Source organism: Zingiber officinale, chromosome 9A (genome assembly GCF_018446385.1).
Source record: "Zingiber officinale cultivar Zhangliang chromosome 9A, Zo_v1.1, whole genome shotgun sequence".
NCBI lineage: Eukaryota > Viridiplantae > Streptophyta > Magnoliopsida > Zingiberales > Zingiberaceae > Zingiber > Zingiber officinale.
The window spans coordinates 7,769,939-7,790,064 of record NC_056002.1 but is presented as its reverse complement, the minus strand read 5'-3'; the positions used below and the strand labels follow the sequence as shown (position 1 = coordinate 7,790,064).

The 20,126-nt window shown below is 40.7% G+C and overlaps 1 long non-coding RNA gene across 2 annotated transcripts; it reads left to right on the top strand.

Moving 5' to 3' along the window:
• Positions 1-11,502: 11,502 nt before the first annotated feature.
• LOC122020986 lies at positions 11,503-13,146 on the top strand. Of its 2 annotated transcripts, XR_006122401.1 has the most exons (4): positions 11,503-12,012; positions 12,362-12,581; positions 12,760-12,847; positions 12,959-13,145. It is a non-coding gene; the product is annotated as an uncharacterized LOC122020986 (long non-coding RNA). The 2 variants fall into 2 exon arrangements; XR_006122400.1 differs by having other exon boundaries at positions 11,503-12,581; positions 12,959-13,146.
• Positions 13,147-20,126: the final 6,980 nt, after the last annotated feature.

Here is a 20,126-nt window from a genome sequence, read left to right as displayed (position 1 = left end):
AGATAAGTTTTTTAAAATCATATGATTCACCCTCCCCTCCCTCTCTCACATGTGTCTCGATCTAACAAGTGATATCAAAGCAAGGTTTTGCTCTGAATTGGTGCAACCACCAATCAAGCCGGGGGAATTATTTTATTTATTTATTTTTTTTAGATTTCAATTTTTCATATTTTATTTGAATTGGTAAAGTTTACCTCTTCAAATAATCCTTTCCTGTTTGATTTTTACTCAAAGTTGGTGCAACACCACTCGAGTTGTGAGTATTTTTTTTCATTTCAAACTCTGCTAATCTAAGTCCTAGTCTTGGGACATTTTTTTCCTCATTTTTTTTTGCAAGATAATTCAAATAACCCAACTCGAAGGATACAGTATGTTGTAGGATCGAAAAGAATTTAGATATCTCCATAATAGCATGATATTATCCACTTTGTGTAGGTCCCTTTGGAGGCCGGCAAGAGGGGAGGGGTGAATTGCCCTACAAAATAGAACTCAAACCTTTCTCGGATTTCAACTATATCATAAACACTTGTAATAAAAAGTAGAGACTAAGTAAAGAAATCATACACCAAAGATTTACTTGGTTTGCAATCAGAGGATTGCTAATCCAAGGAAAGTAAGCGCACTATCTGATTCTCCTCTGGGCGGAGTAGCCTCTTTACAACGTTGACAGCACAAATGAAAAGAACAAAATTGAAAGCACAGAAAGAATTGATTACAAGTAAGTTGTTCTGAATGTGCAGACCAGTACTATATTTATAGTACTGGTCCGGGCGCCTGGAAGGAGTTCCGGGCGCCCTGGAGGGGATAAAATCCTATCCCCAACGATCAGATCGCGTTTGACGCGATCCTGGTCAAAATCCAGCTCCGGGCGCCCTGAAGGGTTCCGGGCGCCCCGGAGCCCAAAGTCAACAATGTTGACTTTTTCGCTTCCGGTTTAGCTCGTCTCGGTCCGGGTCTTGTTCGCTTCGGCTCCGCTAGCTTGGGTGATCTCGGCCATCCGGAATAGGGCTCACCCGAACCCAAATTCCGGCCTTCTCCACGAGCAGTCTTCCTTCCCGGTTTCTCGTCCCTTGAACACCGCGCACGTTCTTCTCGTCCACCGGTGTTCTCTTCCGCGGTCACCTCGTCCCTCGGACGCACCGAGCCCGTCGGCTCTCTCCCTGTGCCACCCTTCTCGCTAGTCGCGTCTTCCGCTCGACTTCCTGTGTTCCTAAGCTCCTGCACACTTAGGCACAAGGGTTAAACAAACGCAGGACCTAACTTAGCTTGTTTGATCACATCAAAACACCTTGGGGTTCCAACAATCTCCCCCTTTTTGATGTGAGCAACCCAAGTTAAGTTAGGGTAAACATATGCAGTAAAAATAATTTATATTCCAATAAGTTCAAATATTTTTCAATTGAAAAATTATAGAACCCCCGCCTAGACTTAACATACTTCTCCCCCTTTGATCACATAAAAATTGGGGTTATAAATAAGTCTAAGGTAAATTCAAACAAAAATTCAATTTAATAATGTCTAAGTAAAATTCAATTTAAAGACACTCTTCAGAATTTTTCTTTCGAAAAAAAATTTAAGTAAAACATTTTTCTGATAAAACAGTCATAAGTGTTAAAAAAAGTTTTAAGTTTGAAACTTATCTCAGCATCCCAAAAAAAAATTTTCTAATTAATTAAAAAAAATTCTAAGTTAATATTCATAAAAATTTCTAAGATAATAAAAAAAATTAAATATTTTCTTACACAAATTGAATAACACTTTTAAAGCATTAAGTAATTTAAATTAATGCTTTTTCAGTTAGTCAATTAAACTTTTCATTTCGATACTTGGCTTCCAGGTCATGGCGAGGCACTAGGCCTTCTTGGTTATTAGAGCAACAACCACTTCCTTAGACAAAGCCTCATAAAGAAATTAGTTGTTTAATTTCCTTGCTGAAAATGCTAAGTCTAATTTTTAATTTTAAATTAAATAGGTTTTTGGAACCCAATAGAGGTTCCTACCTACAGGATTAACCAAGTATTTCCTAGGTATATAGATTTTTGATATATTTCTAATTTGATTTTGATGAAATCTATAATACCAATTTAAACCTCCATAATTTCTAAGAGTAGAAATATTTGATCCATTAGATTTTTTCAATCTTTCTATTTCTTCTTTTAGTTTTTCATTTTCAATTTTCAAATTTTCAAAATCCTCTATAAGACATGATTTTGCCAAAATTCTCTTTGTTTCTAAAATTTCATTTTATAATTTGGCATTTTTATTTTCTAATTTATACATGAATTTAGTCATAGCTTTGATACCAAAGTAAAGTTCATCAAGGGGTAAGAAGCATACCTCACTTACCATATCAGACTTGAAGCATGAATCTCCCCCTGCTTCGCTACTTCCATCTGAGGTCGCTCCTCCTTCATCGATGCTGGGTTCTGATGTACTTTGTCCTTCGTGGCTTGCCATCAGTGCAATCCCCGCATATTCTTGAGCTTTTGATTCAGATGAAGAAGTGTCATCCCAAGTTGCTTTTAGGTTGTGTTTCTTGGGTGTCTTCATTTTGACCTTCTTGAGTTCTAGGCAGTCTTCCCTTAGGTGTCCCTCCTTCTGACACTGGTAGCACCATACCTTTCTTCTACCTTTTTGATTCTTTTTATTCTGCATTTTAAATTTATTAGATCTAAAAAACTTTTTAAAGTTTCTTACCATGTACGCTTCTTGATCGTCTTCGGAGTCTGACTCGGGTTCATCCTTGTTGGTTGCGTTCAGCGCCATAGTCTGGGTTGTGTCCTTTGATATCTCTGCATATCTAGTTTCGTGTAATTCAAGGGTAGAAAACAACTCTTCTAAAGTACTTACCTCCAGGTCTTTTGAGATGTAGTAAGCATCGACGATTGATGTCCACTCCGGAGTTCTTGGAAACGCGTTGAGCGCGTAGCGTATAGTGTCCCAGTTTGTTACCGTTTCACCAAGGTTTTCAAGACCAGTAACTAGTTCTTTTACCTTTGCATGTAGACCGGCTACATTCTCACCTTTCTCCAGACGGATGTTCATCAGTTTATTGCGGAGGATGTCCCTTCTAGCGAGCTTTGCTTCGGACGTGCCTTCGTGGAGTTCCAAGAACTTCTCCCAAAGTTCTTTAGCAGATAAGTAGTTTCCGATACGGTTGACCTCTTGAGGCGGTAACACGCTCAGCAGGTGATGTTCCGCATGGCTGTTTGCTACCGACTCATTCTGCTCCTTCTTTGTCCAATCGCTCTCTTCTTTTTCTTTTCCATCTTTATCTATTGGAGCTACAAAACCATATTTCATAATAAACCGAATTTCAAAATCTTTTTTTAGGAATACCTCCATACGACGCTTCCAGTCTACGAAGTTCCCCTCGAATTTTGGTGGGGCGATGCTTGGTCCGGCCATCTTATTGCTTCGATCGGCGGTTAGTCCTCCTGAAGCGCCTTGCTCTGATACCACTTGTAGGTCCCTTTGGAGGCCGGCAAGAGGGGAGGGGTGAATTGCCCTACAAAATAAAACTCAAATCTTTCTCGGATTTCAACTATATCATAAACACTTGTAATAAAAAGTAGAGACTAAGTAAAGAAATCATACACCAAAGATTTACTTGGTTTGCAATCAGAGGATTGGAAATCCAAGGAAAGTAAGCACACTATCTGATTCTCCTCTGGGCGGAGTAGCCTCTTTACAACGTTGATAGCATAAATGAAAAGAACAAAATTGAAAGCACAGAAAGAATTGATTACAAGTAAGTTGTTCTGAATGTGCAGACCAGTACTATATTTATAGTACTGGTCCGGGCGCCTGGAAGGAGTTCCGGGCGCCCTGGAGGGGATAAAATTCTATCCCCAACGATCAGATCGCGTTTGACGCGATCCTGGTCAAAATCCAGCTCCGGGCGCCCTGAAGGGTTCCGGGCGCCCCGGAGGGCTCCGGGAGCCCCGGAGCCCAAAGTCAACAATGTTGACTTTTTCACCTCCGGTTCAGCTCGTCTCGGTCTCGGTCTTGTTCGCTCCGGCTCCGCTAGCTTGGGTGATCTCGGTCATCCGAAATAGGGCTCACCCGAACCCAAATTCCGGCCTTCTCCTCGAGCAGCCTTCCTTCCTGGTTTCTCATCCCTCGAACGCCGCGCACGTTCTTCTCGTCCACCGGTGTACTCTTCCGTGGTCACCTCGTCCCTCGGACGCACCGAGCCCGTCGGCTCTCTCCCCGTGCCATCATTCTCGCTAGCCGCGTCTTCCGCTCGACTTCCTGTGTTCCTAAGCTCCTGCACACTTAGACACAAGGGTTAAACAAACGCAGGACCTAACTTAGCTTATTTGATCACATCAAAACACCTTGGGGTTCCAACACTTTGGGCCTAAGCCCTCATGGTTTTACTCTTGGGCTCTACCCAAAAGGCCTCATGCTAATGGAGATATCTTTCTCTTTATAAACCCATGATCTTTCCCATGTGTTTTCAATACGGGACTATGTTTGCAACCTTACAACACCAACAATCCCCCCTCAAACAAAGGACCACAGACTTCCCATGCCCGATCCTCGATCCACCAGGTTTTCCTGCCCCTCGGTCCACCCTACCTACTAGGGCTTGGACTTCCTGCCTGGTGTCTGGTCCTCTTGATCCGAACATAGGAGCCCCCACTTTCTTTGTTCGAAGTCAATATTGTACTCACATGGCTCAATCAGACCATAGCTCTTGTGCACAGTCGGTGGTTAAACCTTCTGGCAGTCAGGGATTTGATACCCATTGTAGGATCGAAAAGAATTTAGATATCTCCACAATAGCATGATATTGTCCACTTTGGGCCTAAGTCCTCATGGTTTTGTTCTTGGGCTCTACCCAAAAGGCCTCATGCCAATGGAGATATCTTTCTCTTTATAAACCCATGATCTTTCCCATGTTTTTTCAATGTGGGACTATATTTGCAACCTTACAACACCAACAATCCTAAGTTTTGATAATGGCAAAGGATTCAAAGTAAAGGTTATGTTGTGATCTAACAAGTCTGTTTAAATGTTTCAGGAAAAGTCCTAGCTGTGGTTAAGCAAGTGAAAACCCTTGGGGGTGGTAACCCTATGAGGAAAGTCTTGGTGGGACGAGTGCTTCAGGCAAAAGTCCTGGGGGGGGGGGGGTAACCCTAGGTGGAAAGTCCTGGTGTCGCGAACCAGTTGAAAGACTGAACCAGCCGGGAAGCGGAAGTCCAGCAGAAAGTCCGGAAGCATCGAGCACCGAGCAAAAGTCCAGTCAATCTGGAGGATCGTACTGGCAACAGGTAAATCTCTTGAGTGGAGTAGGTGAGGACGCGTTTCCCGTAGAGGGAACAGTAGGTGTCGGGTCAACTTAGGATTTTCGGTTGGAAATCTGAAGTCAGACTCGGACAGTCGGGAGACTGTCAAACTTTAATTCATTATTATTATTGTGCATTAACTCTGTGTTGCAGGTACTCTGGACTAACGCATTTTGCAAGTACCAAAAAACATAAGCTAAGCTCAGATGTACAATGTTCGAGGCGCCTCCATGGGGCTTGGAGGCGCCTCGGGTGCGAGCCAGCTTCTGCCAGCGCAGCTCAGTGGAGGCGCCTTGGTCCAGACCGAAGGTGCCTTGGACCGGGATTTGAAGGCACCTTGGAGAGCACAGAAGGCGCCTTGAAGGGATAAGTCACGACTAGTTCAGGCTTGATCCACGCGGGCGACTCGACCATCTTGGAGGTGCCTTGGATGGCTTTCAAGGCGCCTTGAACACCCTTTATAAGCAGCACTCGACCAGCAGCTCATAACAACTGCTCCTAAGCGATTTTCTTACGACAAGCTGCAAACTCAATGACCCCGAAGTGCTGTAGCAACATCCCGACGACCCGGAACTCCCAATTCGCTATTTTTAAGTGTTGTTGGTATACTTTAACTTCTGTTTATTGTACTTAATCTGTAGTATTTTTGAACTTATAGTTGTTGCCCACCGAAAGCGGTCAACGACCGCGGGCCTTCGAGTAGGAGTCGAGATAGGCTCCGAACGAAGTAACCTCTCGTGTCTTTTGTGAGTTTGTGCATTTTTATTTCCGCTGCTTTATAACTCGATAGTTTTACGAATTCGAAACAGTGAAAGCTACGAGCGTTATTCACCCCCCCTCTAGCGCTTTCGATCCAACAATTGGTATCAGAGTGGGGTCGTTTTGAATCAGTGCAACCACTATTTAAAACATCTTTTTTTCGTGGTATTTTCAGATTTTTCGAAGTCAAATTAGAATTAGCTTAATAACTACATTCTAATTGTTTTATCGAATCGGTTTTGCTCGAGGTTGGTACAATACCACTCGAGCTCGTTTTCCCTTCTTTCTCCCGCACTACTAATCCAAGACCCAGTCTTGGAACCGGTTTTATTGTTTTTGTCATTCAGGATTTTAAATGGCCCAACAAGAAGGTTTCAGCACCGTTCGCCCCCCACTTTTTTCCGGAGAAGACTTCGGGTATTGGAAGGGGCGAATGGAAACCTTCCTCAAGACACAATTCGACGCGTGGATGATAATCAAGACCGGACTACAACTGCCATCCGATGAAGACGGCAATCCAACACCCTGCGAAAAATGGGAACCGTCCCTAATCAAGAAGGTGGAAGCTGATGCCAGAGCAACCTGCACCCTCCAATGCGGACTGACCAAGGAGGAACTCAACAGAGTTGGACCATTCTCCAGCGCAAAAGAGCTTTGGGAGAAGCTGATCGAACTCCACGAGGGAACCTCTGACACAAAAGTAAGTAAACGTGACTTGTTGCTTAATAAATTGTATAACCTAAAAATGCAGGAAGATGAGACGGCCTGTCAACTCCACGCACGTATACAAGACATCCTCAACTCCCTCCACGCAATCGGTCAAAAGGTCGAGAATAGGGGCATCATAAGGTATTGACTCAACTCTTTCCCTAGGAGTACATTGTGGGCATCAATGGTAGATGCCTACAAAGTCTCCAAAGATTTATCTTCAATTAGATTAGACGAGCTATTTTCAGAATTCGAACTTCATGGGCAGACTAATACACAGCCTTCCGAGAAAGGAATTGCTTTACTTACAGGTACCGGTGGAGCTCGCGAATCAATATCACGTCGAAGAACGGAACAGGAAGCCAAGAAGCAGAGAAGGAAGAAGGCCCTGAAGGCGACATGGGATGAATCTTCCTCAGAAGACGACGACGACGAACTCGATCAAACGAGTTTACTTGCGCTGATGGCCCGGGACCAAATCAACCTATCCGAGAGTGAGAGCGAGTCGGAGGCCGAGTCTGAGCAAAGCCACGGATCCGTATCCGTTTCCGAAGGGCCCGATCCCTCTGTAAGTATCTCTCGACTCAATAATTTAGTTAATTATTTGTTACGAAAGTTAGCTAAATCAAACCTTAGAGTCAAGTTACTTCTAAAGGAAGTAGAAGTCCTTAAAGAAGTGAATCTTTGACTGAACCAGTTCAGACTGGAAACTTAACTCAAGTCCAAAAACTTGTAGAAGAGAATTCCAGCCTGAAAATTCAAGTCAAAGATCTAGAGAAAACACTAGAACGGTTTTCTTTAGGTTCCAATAATCTTGACCTAATTCTTGGAACACAAAGAGCCGTTTACAATAGAACTGGTCTAGGATTTAAACCAAAGAAAAAATATAAATCTTATTTATCTCTTGTACAAAGAGCAAATAGAAAAATAGTCCAAGCATGGGTCTCCAAGTCCAAATTGATTAATCAAGTTGGACTTGGTCAATATTGGATTCCGAAAGATCAAATACACTACCTCGATAGACCATATCGAGGCTTTGATGCAGGGGGAGCAAAAAGAAAGACGATATTAATAAAACGAACATAATTAAAAATTCAAAATTTAATTAAAATGAACATAATTCAAAATTCAATTAAAAATTAAAAATTCAATTAAACATTCAAAATTCAATTAAAAATTCAAAATTAAATTAAAATTTTGAAATTTGAAATTAAATTAAAAATTCAAAATTCAAAATTCAAAATTTAATTAAAAATTTGAAATTAAAATTAAAAACTCAAAATTCGAAACTCAATTCGAAATTAATTCAAAATTAAAAATAAAATTCAACTTAAATCAAATAAAAATAGAAGGAGGATCCAGAATAGCTGGCACCGTCAACTAAACTACTCGACTGGGTAACCGAATTTAATCTACCCGACAGGGTAACCAAACTCTACCTACCCGGCAAGGTAAATAGGGTTAGATTAAAATGGGCTAGGTTTAACTTGACCCACGGTACTGGTGAAATATTGGATGATAGTATGTTGGGGAAACTTAGTCATCACATGTCTAGGAAGATATGACTTCGACCTGGTGCATTTGGCTAAGTGAAACTGACCGAAGCTACCCTCTATAGATCATAACCAGTTAGACCAAGGTTTAGTACTAAGTTCAATGGGTAGGACTATTTGGAAAACCTCGAAGGCATGGTTACTTTAATGATGTCCGTGTGACTCACCATAGCCCAGAAGTTTATCCAAAGAACATCTGCTTGTTAAACACAAAACTAAACCTAAATCTAACACCAAGTTAAACAAAACACTTAAATTGAGACTAATTCATCTCACAAAATTATAGGATTCCCTGATTAAAAATTTAGATCAGGTGAGATGACTAAGTAATTAAAATTAATTCAAAATTGAACTTGTAATTAAAATTAATCAAACTTAATTATTTTCAAAATTAATCAAACTTAATTATTTTCAAAATTAATCAAACTTAATCACTTCAATTTCTTTTCATCAAATAGAGTCCAATTCAAATAATTTATGTGTAGGAACATAAAGAATTGGATCAATGGATGTTAGATAGTGGATGCTCCAAACACATGACTGGAGATAAATTAAAGTTCACAAAGCTCAAACTAAAGAATTTAGGGTCTGTTGCATTCGGCAACGACGGCAAACTTAAGGTAATCGGAAGAGGTAACATCGAACTTAGTTCCGATTTTATTATTCAAAAAGTTCTATTAGTTGAAAACTTCAATTTTAATCTTCTAAGTATAAGTACTACAAGAAAAACTCTCATAGACATCGATGGAAAAACATCTGTTTTAAACAAATTTCGATGTCTTTGAGTATTTTACATCGGTTTTTCTAAAAACTGGTGTCTATGAGTGCAGATTTTCGCTCATAGACATCAGTTTTTTTAGCCGATGTCTATGAGCGCCTTTTTTTCGTTAATAGACATCGATTTTAACAACGGTTTTTAAAACCTAGTCTATACTAGCTTCCTTGTTCTATCTACGAAATCGGATAGTAAAAATCCATTGTTAAAAGTGGTGTTAATGAACCAAAATAAAATAATTTAATTTTCCCACCAATACTTAACCAAAATTTGCAACACTTCACTCTTCTCTCCAAACCTAAACCACCTATATCGTGTCATCCACCGTATACCGTCGTCATGCCGCCACCACTTTCCTCCTCGCGGCTGTTGTCCGACCATCTTTCTCAACCTCATCTCCCTCTTCCCCTACCTGTTGCTCGAGTATTTATGTAAACATAAGCACCGAAACATTTCACAGCTTCCCATTTTTGTTGTGCCCACTATTCCCCCTATCGTCGCTACTGTGCTTCCACGATCGGGTCTTTATTTCCTTGCAGGCATCTCAGCTTCAGAGACGAAGAGGGCTTGCTTCATCCCATCACTGACGAGACTCCGCATCTGCCTCCTTCCAGGTACGTAGTCGAACCTTGGTCTCCCCATCACTAGATGTTAGGGTTTCTATCCTTCGACCCCTCCTTCCAGGTACGCAGTTGTCTTGCTTCCCTCAGCATCGCCTCTAACCCCCTAATAATCGGGCCACCGCCACTTCGCTAGCAGCTTTGGCTCTTGTCTCGGAGCCCTTCTGCAAGCGTCGCGGCCTTTGCTACGCCGTCCTCAAAGACAACGCCCCTCCGAAGGAGATGCCGCAACAAGGTCCAGGAGAGGGAGTCAGCACAACTATTGAAGAAAGGCCTGGTGCATTCTCTACTTCTCCTTCATCTTCCAGATAATTCGAAGTTTAGTTTCAATTCCCAATCGACATCGTCTTATCCTTTTGTTAAAGTTAATTTGTTGGTTTGTTAATAATGTTACCATTGAACAACATTATTATTGCAATTTATCTGTGTTCGAGTTTTTTGGATGAAGTTGCCCTAAATCTCCCTTTCTAATGTCTGGGTGCAAGGTTGCTGATGGATATGGTAATATGTCTGTATGTGATTGCCTGGACCATTTTTTCTTAATAATTTTTTATGAGTAGAAATCTTTTCTAGAGACATCTACAATTTAAATTTAACTTCTTGTAAGAAAATAATTTGAACTTCAATTTGAGTATGCTAATCTTTATCTTCTATACAAGAAACTCTATTTAGTCTATTTTCAGTATTTTAACAATTTTTGTTTTCATTCAGGTAACTACAATTGGAATAAATACTGAATGGGGTTTGTTGATGGCTAGTATTTCAGAGGATACTGGTGGAGAAACTCCACTCTAGGTTTTTTTTTGAATTGTGAATTCTATTTTATGCCCCATGCAAATTTTACTGTCAAGCCTATTTTTTTTTTCTTGCTTTATGTTATAGGCACGCTTGAATGGTGTTGTTACTTTCATTGGCATAGTAGGGCTAACTATAGATGTTGGTGTTCTAGTAGTCCTGCTGGTTATGTAAGCAACATTCTTCTCCACTTTATAATAACATTTTGTAATTCTCATTTGTCCTCCCTATGTTTTAGATACTTTACTGGACACACAAAGAACCAGGATGGATCTGTTTCATAAAGGGACAGACAAGTAAAAAGACTACTATAAATGGAGCCATCAAAATCTGATCACAAGAATTCACTTCCAACAATGGTAAAAATACAATATCTGATCTTTCATTTGATTTCCTCTAGTTCTACAAAGTTTCTGTCTGGTTGAAAGAACAGTCTTGAATTTGTTGAGTTTGTTCTTAGAAATGATTTCATAAGCCTAGCTCGAAGAGGATAAAGTTTGAAATTCGTGTTGACTAGTTTGCATTTTAGCTATTTTTCCCTTGAAATAAAAACTTGTTTTGATGTTATTGTATCATTGGAAATCATATAAATGAATTGATGTTACTCATCTTTATTCTAGTTCAATTGCAGCAAAGGGCGAAACCCTCGCCCCCAGGGCCCCCACTGACCGGACCCACGGTCATTGTGAGGGAGGTAAATCGTAGCACCCGAGCTAACATGGATCTTTATCTTTATTCTAGTTCAATTGGACAAAAGGCGATAACGCTTGCCCCCAGCGCCCCCGTGGACCTTGCCCAAGGCTATCACGAGGGGGGTTAATCACGGTAGCCGAAGGAGTTAAGGGTGCAGTGGGCTGAGGGGCACGGGGATAAGGGATTTACGCCCTTGCTGTCACCGCGATTCGAACCCACGTTCTCATTGGACAAACTTCTACACCCTAACCACTTCGGATAACCCCGTGGGGCTTCTTTATTCTAGTTCAAGTGGCACAGGTGGAGGTTATTCTAGTTCAAGCTGTGATTATACCAATTCTTGGAGGCCAGACCCTGCACAAGCAGGGTTGTACGGATCTTCTCAGGTGAATGGACCTTCTGGTGGTCCAGCCAATTATGGAGCTAATTATGGCAGCGGTCAGGGTAGGCAAGCCCAGCAGCAATAAATGCAAGAGTTATATTTGGAAGGTCATTTTTGGGCGCTTCTTGAGCTGTTGTGTTTGGTGTTTGGCGAAGATATAAATTTATCTTGGGTTGGATTGCTTGATCTCAGTTGTTTTATTGCTATTATCACTTGATCTTATCTCGGTAGTTTAACTATTATTCCCTTGTTCCCATAGACTCAGTAGTATAAATTAGTGGTTATCAGTAGTAGATGCCTCCTATTAGTGTTTCTAAAGCTTCTTGTCAAGTTCCGTGTGGATACCTGGGTTTTCTGCAGCTATACTTCAAGAAACTTATTTTGCCATCTCTAGTTACAAGCTAGAGTTGTTTATCATCTATTTGTGTTTAATGTAGGCAACTGCAGTATGTGTTGTATGACTAAGTTTTCTGTTAAGCAAATTAGTATTATTGCAAGATTAATATTTTGGTTGTTGTTGTCTATTTCGTGCAAGTTTGCTTCTGTGTATTAGGTGTAAATATTGGATATCTATCTTGCTTACAGTAAGATATCTGAAAATATACCAATATTAATTTATTGAAGTAGCATCAGTAGTAATGCTGTAAGATTAAGGGACTATAGAGTACTGGAGGCCACTTAAGATCAAGTAAACTATTGTTAAGGAGTAGGTCAATGTAGCAGTAGGGTAGATATTTGTCAAAAATGGCATAATTGTTCTCCCTTTTATGCCCTTTGTACAGGCATCGCAACTTATTCGCTTGTTAGCAACTGCACAGAAGCCTTTTATAGGGTGCAGGAGATTGTACAGGGTGCAAGAGAAACGCTTTGTTGCTTGAAGCCAGAACATTTGTCGCTGATGCGTTGGGCTTTCACCTTCTCAAAGACCTTGTGTGTGTTTGCATTACTTGGTTATATCGACGCCATTGTGCTTGCTATGATTGCTGAGAATTAATAGCGGTGGTAAGTTCCTGGACGATAGAGGTCAAACTACCACTTGTGCATTTTTCTGCAATCTACACTACGGTGAAATACTGCTTTAGATGCTTATTTCATAGCTGCAGAGTAGGTTTGCCCTCTTTCATGACTATTTGCCTTTTAATGGCTATTGAGATGCTTCATTGTGTTGCGTAAATAACAGGGAGGTGCAACACATGTCGATATAGCTTGTGACCGAGAATTGGTAAAGCTTGCTCTGGATTTGATGTCTCTACCAGTAATTCTTGCGCGTAATCTTATTTTCAAGGGTTTCATTATAGCATTTTTGGTGCATCAGTTTGTCAAACAAATGAGTGCAAATACCACAACTCTTCTTTCTTATGATGATCTTGTTCTTGCAGATTTGTGTTTCCTCTGTGGACCCTTTGGCATTTCCTTCTGTAGTGGAAGCAGATGCCCAAATGGTTAGGATGTATACAATATCTATTACCTTTTGAGGTTATAAGAAGAATATTTATGTAATTTATGGATACGTACTTGATGTATATAATATCTATTATCTTTTTATATTGTAAGAATAATATTTATGTGTTGATTATATGGATATTGACTTGGTGTGTTCAGATACACCGATGTATAATAATATTAACTAAATTTTATACTATTAAAATGTTGTATAATATCGATTTTTCACTGTTTCAGAAATCGAATCGGTGTCGTTAAGCAATACTGATATTACATCAATTTTTCACCATTACCAAAATCGGTGTCATTAACTGATATTACATCAGTTTTATATCGTTGATAGAATTGGTGTTGTTAATATTACATCGGTCGTAAACCGCTGCCAAAACTGGTGTTATTAACATATATTACATCGGTTTTACACCGTTGCTGAAACAGTGTCGTTAAGTGATATTACATCGGTTCATAACCGATTCGAAAATCGATGTCGTTAAGTGATACTACACCGGTTATAACCCGATGTCTATAATGACAGACCTTTTACATCGCTTTCATAGACATCGGTCGATTTTGTAATAGACAGCGGTGGAAAACCAATGTCTATGAGGGTTTTTCTTGTAGTGCAACGAGTGCTAGGACACTTGTAGGCTTCGACTACCGAGAAAAATTTTCCGAAACGGCAAGTTCTCTCCAAAATTATTTTGGGACAGCGGCTTAAGGCGCTGTTAGATCGTAGTAGGACACTCGTGAGACTTATTTCACGAGAAGGGGCGCTGCCCCTAACCTCGCAAGGGGCATTGTCCCGCGATTGCGCCCGAAAATCGCTAAACGGGACCGCCGGAAAGTTGTAACTCATAAAATTATAAAAATAGTAATAAAATTATAGAAATTTATGAAAATTACATAATTTAGAATTATGTCTAATTTTGTGATGGCCATGGCCCAAAGAACCCAATTTGATTGGAAATATGTGTTGTAATTCATAATATGGCATGCGTGTCATTTTTGTGTGATTGTGTGTGTTGTATTTGATACGCGACCTGCGCATCGTGCCTTTCTAATTTAATTCTTGTTGTAAATAGATTTTAGACTTGAATGTAACTCGAGTTTCAAATTTGTAATGTACAAAAATGAAGCAGTGGAAGGTCCACTCGAGACGGAGTTACGAGGAGGGTGCGAGCAACACATGGCGGTCAAAGGAAGGAGCTTGAAGAAGCTGTTGACCCTAGGTTGACCGTCCGATCTTCTCATTGGCTTGAGAAGATCATAGTAGGGCCATGACCTAATCAAAATTTAATTAATTGCTTGTGTGTATGTGATGCATGCTAGTAATTAATTAGTGCCTTAACAATTAGATTAGATCTTAATCGCGTATATGATACATCTTAACGATTGGATTAGATCTTAATCGCGTATATGAGACACATTAACGATTAGATTATATCTTAATCGTGTCAACTCGAAATGCCTACCACGTTTTGACACCCATCACTACCTCGATCACATGTTGTTGTTGAATCTACCAAAGCAGAGCAACACATATTATCTTGGTAGGGTGCGGAGGGACAATCTTGGACCCGCCTATCAAGGCTTGGGTGAGTACAAACTCAATTAGATTGAGTATAACTAGTTAACTCAATTGGATCGAGTATAACTATAGGCATTTTTCCAATGGTTGGACGATAGGATAAAAATCACATTTATACTAAATCTTGGGTGATTTAGCCAAAGCTAACTCAAATTTTAATGTAAATGAGATTTTTGATCCTATAAATAAGAGTTGCATAGAGATGTAATTGATAAATTTGTTATCTACTGATCATACTAAGTCTTAGGTGATTTAGCCAAAGCTAACTCAAGGCGTAGTATGATGTGGATCTTGTCCCACAAGAATTATAGCTAGTTGGAAGAATCTAGTAAGTGTGGTTTGACCACATCCATGACTTGATTCTACAAAAGTTCTATAATTCAGTGGGAACATCATTTAATTAAAGGCCTAATTAAATGATTAGTGTAATATGATATTTATTTTCTGCATTTTTCTGTTATAGAATGCCATGTCGACAAACACGAACACCTTCTCTCTGCATTCTGTTCTTGATAAGGACAACCTCAATGGAGCTAATTTCCTGGATTGGTACAGAAATCTGAGAATCGTTCTCACACAAGAACAAAAACTGTACATCCTGGAGCAGCCCATTCCGGAGGCACCTCCTGCCACTGCCACACGATCTGACTGAGATGCTTATAAGAAGCATCAAGATGATGCATTAGATGTGTCATGCCTCATGCTCGCGACCATGAACTCTGAGCTTCAGAAGCAACACGAGTTGATGACTTCTTATGATATGGTTGAACATCTTCGTCAACTATATCAAGGACAAGCAAGGCATGAGAGATTCAAGATCTCTAAGGCACTGTTTCAGTGCAAGATGCACGACGGGACTCCCATAGGCCCATATGTACTCAAGATGATTGGGTACATAGAGAACCTACATACGTTGGGATTCCCACTTGGCCAAGAGCTGGCCACTGACTTGATCTTGCAATCCTTGCCGGATAGTTACAATCAATTTGTTCTAAATTACAACATGAACGAAATTGATAAACCCCTGCCCGAGCTGCTAAGCATGTTAAGAACTGCTGAGCTCAACCTTAAGAAGGTAAAGCCCAACTCCATTTTGATGGTGCATAAGGGCAAAGGCAAGGGCAAGCCTAAAGGTAAGGGAAAGTCCTAAACCAAGGGCAAAGGCAATGCACTGAAACCCAAAGGAGGGGTTGCCAAGGATACTACCTGCTTCCACTACGGTCAGACCGAGCACTGGAAGAGGAACTGCAAAGTTTACCTGGAAGATCTTAAGAAGAAGAGAAGTGAGACTTCTACTTCAGGTATATATGTTATCGAAGTCAATCTATCTATTTCTTCATCATGGGTATTAGATACCGGATGTGCTTCTCACATTTGTACTAATGTGCAGGCATTGAGAAATAGCAGGGCATTGACGAAGGGTGAGGTGGACCTACGAGTAGGCAATGGAGCACGGGTTGCTGCTGTTGTTGTAGGGACTTACTATCTGATCCTGTCTGAGAAGCTTGACAAGACGGAGATCCAGGAGAAAAAACCTACCGTTGGTGAAGGATAATACCTGTAGAACAACGATCCGAGAAATCCAAAGTGGATCGGGAAAAATAGAGTCACCGAATGCCCTCCTTGTGTGAAGATCCGATGATGAGAGAGAAATCCAATCGAAGAGAAACCCAGATTCGGAGCGTCCAAGACTTCCTGCGCATAAGAGACCAACCAACACTACCGTCAGTGACCCAAGACCGGGGTGGGAATCCCTGGCTAGGCCCTCCGACGCTCAAGTTAGTGATCTCTCTTGGTGTGTCTGAAGGAGGAAGAAGATGAACAGTGGTTGAAAATTAGGGTTATGAATGTGCGCAATGATGTGAACTTACCTGGCCAACTCACGCAATGAAGGATAAACCAGTTTTTACGCACATTTACATACTTTGAGCATGCTTGATCTATGCATTTTTATACTTCCAGCTTTCCTTTTAGCATATTTACTCTTTTGGTTCGGAGATCTGCTCCAAAAGGATAAACCTTCTTTACCTCATATGGACCCGTCCACCTTGACTTAAGCTTCCCAGGAAAAAGTTTTAATTTTGAATTGAACAACAAAACCAAATCTCCTACATTAAAGTCTTTACGAAGAATGTGCTGATCGTGCCATTTCTTCGTCCTTTCTTTGTAAGATTTAGCATGCTCATATGCATCCATCCTTAATTCATCAAGTTCGTTCAACTGCAGCTTCCTTTTCTCCCCTGTTTCCTTTAAATCCATATTCAAATTTGCAATTGCCCAATAAGCCTTATGTTCTAGTTCAACTGGAAGATGACAAGGCTTACCATAAACTAATCGAAATGTGGTCATCCCAATAGGAGTTTTATAAGCAGTTCGATATGCCCATAAAGCATCATCTAATTTCAATGCCCAATCCTTTCTTGAAGTGGATACAGTCTTTTCCAATATGGACTTAATTTCCCGGTTAGATATCTCAGCTTGCCCATTAGTTTGAGGATGATAAGGTGTTGCTACTTTATGCTTCACTCCATATCTTCTAAGTAAGTTTTCAAACTGTTTCTCTATAAAATGTGATCCTCCATCACTAATGATTGTCTTTGGCACCCCAAATCTTGGAAAGATAATACTCCTAAATAATTTGATAACTGTTTTCGCATTGCACGTAGAAGATGCCACAGCTTCTACCCATTTGGACACATAATCTACCGCCACAAGAATATACCTATTCCCATATGAAAGAGGGAAAGGTCCCATGAAATCAATTCCCCAAACATCAAATAACTCAACCTCAAGAATGTAATTTAACATCGTTTCATTTCTTTTAGTTATATTCCCAGTTCTCTGACATTGATCACAAGACTGAACAAACAACTTAGCATCCCTGAATAAGGTTGGCCAATAAAATCCTGCTTGAAGAATTTTCGTAATCGTTTTTGAACTACCCAAATGTCCTCCATAGGACGAAGAATGGCAATGAAACAAGATATCTCTAACTTCTTCTTCAGGTATATCGATAAATCACATCATTGCACTTCTTATACAGGAGAGGTTCATCCCAAACATAATTCTTAACTTCTGAAAAAAAAAACTTTTTCCTTTGTTGATGAGAAAAATCCGGAGGTAACACTCCACTAGCAAGGAAATTCACAAAATCTACGTACCAAGGAGTTTTCACACTTGATAAAGCTAATAAGTGTTCATCCGGGAATATGTCATCAATAGGTAAATCAAAATCCACCTCATTTTCTGACTTTTGAGATATTCTAGACAAATGATCCGCTACTACATTTTCAGCTCCTTTCTTATCCCTAATCTCAAGGTTGAACTCTTGCAAAAGTAAAATCCACCTGATTAACCTAGGTTTAGCGTCTTTCTTTCCAAGTAGATACCGAATAGCTGCATGATCAGTATATACTATTACTCTTGATCCTACTAGATAGGATCTAAATTTATCAATAGCAAATACCACTGCCAATAATTCTTTTTCTGTAGTAGAATAGTTTACTTGGGCTGCATCAAGTGTTTTACTTGCATAATGGATCGCATGTAAAATCTTATTTCTTCGTTGTCTCAAAACTGCTCCTACAGCAAAATCACTAGCATCACACATTATTTCAAAAGGAAGATCCCAATCAGGTGCTTGAATGACTGGAGCTGTTGTAAGAGCACTCTTGATTTTATTGAAGGCTTCAATACATTCGCTATCAAAACAAAACTCAACATCTTTAATCAACAAATTAGTTAATGGCTTGGAAATCTTTGAAAAGTCCTTAATAAAACGTCTATAGAAACCAACATGTCCTAAAAAACTTCTAACTCCTTTTACATTGATGGGTGGGGGTAATTTGTCTATTACTTCCACTTTTGCTTGATCTACCTCAATACCACGCTCTGAAATTTTATGCCCCAAAACTATTCCTTCCTTAACCATAAAATGACATTTTTCCCAGTTCAACACTAGGTTTGTATCTTCACACCTTTTTAGAACAGTAGAAAGATTTGACAAACAAGAATCAAAGTCATTTCCATAAACTGAGAAGTCATCCATGAAAACCTCCATAATTTTTTCTATTAAATCTGAAAAAATTGTCATCATGCATCTCTGAAAAGTGGCTGGAGCATTACAAAGTGTTGGATCGAGACGCGCTAGAGGGGGGGGGTGAATAGCGCTCGCGACTATTTTGATCGTATCGGAATCGTAAAACTATCAAAGTAAATATACGCAGCGGAAATAACGAATGCAATCACAGAGGGACACAAGAAGTTTTACTTCGTTCGGAGCCTAGGTCGACTCCTACTCGAAGGCCCGCGATCCTTGATCGCTTTCGGTGGGCAACACTTATAAGTACGAAAAAGAGTACAAGATTTACAATTAGTACAGTAATTAAAAACAAGTATACCGACGACAGAATCGTAATCTCGAAGCTCCTGGTCGTCGTGGATTCGTAACAGCACTTCAGGGTCGTTGATTAAGCAGCACGCAGCACAAGGATTGTTTGGAAGTTGTTATTCTTCAATGCTGCTCGAAGTCCCCTTATATAGGGCATCCAAGGCGCCTTAAAGGCCTCTGAAGGCGCCTTCAAGGCTCCGAGTCCACCGTGCAGATGAGCGCTGACCAGTTTGCGCTTATCACCTTTGAGGGCGCCTTCAAGGGCCTTCAAGGTGCCTTCCAAGGCGCCTCCAGAGCCAGCAGAGGCGCCTTCAACCCTGTTTCGCGGCCAGGTCCGCTTTTGTACCCGAGGCGCCTCCAAGCTCCATGGAGGCGCCTCCAAGCTCCATGGAGGCGCCTCGGACACTGTTCATCCGAGGAATTAGGTTGCTCCTTTGCACCTGCAAGATACGTTAGTCCCAAACACAATCCTGCAACACAAAGTTAGCACAATACACATGATAAATAAAGTATAGACAGTCTCCGGACTGTCCGAGTCTGACTTCAGGTTTCCGACCGGAAACCCTAGGTCGACCCGACGCCTACTGTTCCCTCTACGGGGAACGCGTCCTCACCTACTCCACTCAGGAGATTTACCTGTTGCCAGTCGATCCTCCAGATCGACTGGACTTTCGCTCAGCACCCGACGCTTCCGGACTTTCTGCTGGACATCCGCTTCCCGGCCAATCCAGTCTTTCACCTGGTTCGCGACACCAGGACTTTCCACCTAGGGTTACTACCCCCTAGGACTTTTGCCTGAAGACATCGACCTACCAAGACTTTCCGCATAGGATTACCACCCCCTATGACCTAGGGTTACCGCCCCCTAGGGTTTTCCCTTTGCCTAACCGCAGCTAGGACTTTCCTGAAATCCTCAAGTAGACTTGTTAGACTACCAAACATCTTAACTTTGAATTCTTTGCCATTATCAAAACATGAGTTCGATCGTCAGATGCTTCCCGCACCAACAATCTCCCCCTTTTTGATTATGACAACTCAAATTCAAAGTTAAGTAAACAAACGAATAGACATTTTTAACACAGACAAATCTGCTAAGTATAGATGTCCAAAATAACTAAAGCAAATT